The sequence below is a fragment of the Rhododendron vialii genome, chromosome 1a (genome assembly GCF_030253575.1).
Source record: "Rhododendron vialii isolate Sample 1 chromosome 1a, ASM3025357v1".
In the NCBI taxonomy this organism is placed as follows: domain Eukaryota; kingdom Viridiplantae; phylum Streptophyta; class Magnoliopsida; order Ericales; family Ericaceae; genus Rhododendron; species Rhododendron vialii.
Window position 1 is genome coordinate 932416 of NC_080557.1, and position 3838 is coordinate 936253.

General features: G+C 39.2%; 1 long non-coding RNA gene across 1 annotated transcript; it reads right to left on the reverse strand.

The window, feature by feature from the left end:
- Positions 1 to 421: 421 nt before the first annotated feature.
- Positions 422 to 3408, reverse strand: LOC131334052 (uncharacterized). The gene is made up of 4 exons (XR_009202016.1): positions 2925 to 3408; positions 2343 to 2828; positions 1027 to 1749; positions 422 to 924 (listed from the first exon to the last, which is right to left on the reverse strand). It is a non-coding gene; the product is annotated as an uncharacterized LOC131334052 (long non-coding RNA).
- Positions 3409 to 3838: the final 430 nt, after the last annotated feature.

Genomic DNA, 3838 nt, shown 5'->3' on the forward strand with positions numbered 1-3838 from the left:
AAGCGAAGCTAAAATTTAGAGCTCTAACGTAGTGAAATTCACGAATTTCCAGGTAAGTGAAATCAAGAGCTCTATCCTAGTGAAATTCACGAGCTTCAAGTTAAATTAAAGAGCTCTATTCTAGTGCAATTCACGAGCTTCCGGGTAAGTGAAAATCAAAAGCTCTATCCTAGTGAAATTTACGAGCTTCAAGGTGAATTTTATTAGCTTTAAGCTCGTGAATTTTCCTGGTTTCAAAACAAAACAAAACAGCTTTTTTCAAAAGTAACTTTGTACACTTGGTGAACGGGTGACTTCTTTATCCGTCAGTTTTTTTGTTTCTTCTCTGGTTTTACTGAGTAAAGGGGTCCAATTATTTCAAAAATAACTCATCCAATCACATGTTTTTACATTTTAACTCAAAATTTTCAATTCAAAATTGTGAACCAAACACAGCGAATAATTTTGGATTTGATGGATTTTAACGTCGAAAACACTTGGTGTTTTAGGAGGGTAAATCAATGGCAAATATAACCATGCGAATACAGCTACAGAACAAATGCCAGTGTAGGGAAATTGGAATTTCCCCCAGACTTTGTAACTGCTGCTTGTAACTTGTAAGGTCTTTTTAAGTCCATCATCGCGTTCATGGGGCCCTCGAAAATTTAAGATGTGCTGGGACACACCACTTCACAGGGATCTTGGCCGCTGTGTAATTACTCTCTCCGGAGTCTTACAATTATGATTCATGAAACTTGGAAGGATGGACCTCGAAAAAGCAAAGCTGACGACTAAATAGTGTAAGAATTTCCAGTAGCAGAGGGTTGTGTAATTGCATTTGAAAACCAAGGCCTTGGGGGACGATCTATCTGTCCTGGTGAGATTGTTCCTAAGCATGAAGTACCTCTTCACCGCACATTGCAACTCATCTTTTGAAGAGAAAAGCTGCCCGAAAAAAGGTACAATGACATTAGGAAAAGTAACACATGTACTTGTATGGAAAACTCTTTTTAAACAAACATGTGCTATATGTTAAACACACATTACCTGTCCCACGAAAAAATTAAATCTGATCTCCCGTCCCATCCAACTTCACTTCCGGTTGTCAATGGCGGAGAGGGGTCGGAAATGTTTGACCATGTGTCCTGCATGTATGTGGGGCATGGCTGCTGGTGCATTGGCACTGCATTTCCTTGGATGATGAGGGATTCGAAGTCGTTGCCTTTCGAAGTCATCTCCTTCCAACTTGTCGGCAGCCAAGCCCTCATCAACATCCTCGCATCAAATATATCTATCTTGCATGAAAATCACGAGCTTGAAGGTGAGTTAAAATCTAAGCTCTAAACTAGTGAAATTCTCGAGCTTCAGGTTAAAGTGAAAATCAAGATCTCTAACCTAGTGAAATTAACGAGCTCAAGGTAATGAAATTCATGAGTTTGAAGGTAAGTTAAAATCTAAGCTCTAAACTAGTGAAATTCTCGAGCTTCAAGGTAAGTGAAAATCAAGATCTTTAACCTAGTGAAATTCATGAGCTGAAGGTAATGAAATTCAAGACCTCAAGGTCGTGAAATTCACGAGCTTCAAGTTAAGTAAAAATTTAAAGCTCTAACCTATTGAAATTCACGAGCTCAAGGTAATTAAATTCAAGAGCTTCAAGGAAAGTTATAATCCAAGCTCAAACCAAGTGAAATTCACGTGCTTTCAGGTAAGTGAAAATCAAAAGCTCTATCCTATTGAAATTCAGGAGCTCAAGGTAGTGAAATTCATGAACTTCAAGCGAAGATAAAATTTAGAGCTCTACCGTAATGAAATTCAAGAACTTCGAGATAAGTGAAATCAAGAGCTCTGTTCTTGTGAAATTCATGAGCTTCCAGGTAGGTGAAAATCAAAAGCTCTATGCTAGTGAAATTCACGAGCATCAAGGTAAATGAAAATCACGAGCTTGAAGGTGAGTTAAAATCTAAGCTCTAAACTAGTGAAATTCTCGAGCTTCAAGGGAAGTGAAAATCAAGATCTCTAACCTAGTTTAATTAATGAGCTCATGGTAATGAAATTCACGAGCTTGAAGGTAAGTTAAAATCTAAGCTCTAAACTAGTGAAATTCTCGAGCATGAAGGTAAGTGAAAATGAGCTTGCTAATTTCACTAGGTTACAGCTCTTGATTTTCATTTACCTTGAAGCTCGTGAATTTCACTAGGATGGAGCTTTTGATTTTCACTTACCTGGAAGCTCGTGAATTTCACTAGGATAGAGCTCTTGATTTCACTGACCTGGAAGTTCGGGAATTTCACCACATTAGAGCTCTAAATTTTAGCTTCGCTTGAAGTTCATGAATTTCACTACCTTGAGATCGTGAATTTCACAATAGATACATTTTGAGCAAAATATATCAATATTTGATCCAATGTATCAATAAGATGCAGCAATGATATATAGATACATTTTGAGCCAAATACATCGATATTTGATCAAATGTATCAATATGATGCAACACTGTATCAAATGTATCAATATTCAGATTTTTCTTTGGTATCGATAGTGCCAAAGTCAATAAGCTTTTCCTTCTGGTTGGTTTGTTCTCACCAATCCCGGACTATATTCTTGTTGACTTTAGATTTTTCTCTGGTATCGGTAGTGCCGAAGTTGCTTTTCATAAGCTTTGTAAAGTCTCGGTCGAAAAATCTAAAGTCAATAGGAACATAGTCCGAGGTTGGTGGGAACAAACCAGCCAGAGGGGAAAGCTTACTGACTTTGAGTAAGATGTGATGCGTTTGGAAAAATTCCCCTTCCCAGTCATCTCCACATCCACTGCTAATGTTAGCGGGACAGGTCTCTGGACTCCCATCAATCTGCATTTGAGATGGAACATATGGCAGGAATATAGTGAGTTGAAAAAGTAACACACACACATACACAGAAATAGAATCAAGAGAGAGATTCTGTACCCCAGCGAGGGAGACTATATGTAGACAAAGAACCCATAACAGGAACTTCACAGCCTTCATTTTCTTCACCTCACCAAACAACCTACACAACCAAAAGCAGAAAACAAATAGTATCGCAATATCACCAAACACTGAAGGCTACAATATGAAAACCTCCTTTTTTCGTGTACATGTAAGAACATCAGATAATTTACTAACAAAGGGGAGGGGAGAGGGCTGATCAAAAAAGGAGGGGGGAAACTTGAACCTAGACTTCACATTCACAAAAAAAGAACCATGTGAAATGCACCTAGTTGAGCCCATGGCCTTAGCCTTGCTGGTCGTGTAGCCTCACTTTAGATGTGAGGTCTTGGCTTCGACTCCATTAATTGTCACTCTAAGATCTTCAAACAAACAAATGCCATGCATCCCTTGTGTCAAAAATGAAAACGCAGTTGCTGACTCTCTGGTAAGGAGTCATGGTTCCTTACATGGCAGGGGCAGACACAAGGACATGCAGGGGGTAACCCGGCCCCAACCCAACTCCAATTATTTCCAGTAACTATAATAGTTTTTCGGATTAGTTTGAAAAGTTCTACAGCGCTGGCCCATGCATCCCTTGTGTTAAAAATCCCTAAAATCCCTATATAAGTGCAAAGACAGAACCAAAAGTGTCCTTATTGGGGTAGGGCTTCCCCATGGAGGATGGGTTTCTCACAGATGCTTTGGTTATATTTTTATTGGGAAGGAGATTGATGCAAAAATTAGTTCCGACTCAATCATAGACAACTTTCGATAGTTCTTGTCTACGAACAAAGGGGTCCCCTCCCCAACAAGAAGCTGGCAACTACTGATGCAGCTAAAAACAAAGGTTTGATGGAGCGAGAGAGAGCTAGAGAGAGAGAGTGAGAGAAAGAGTGGGCCAAACAGAGAAC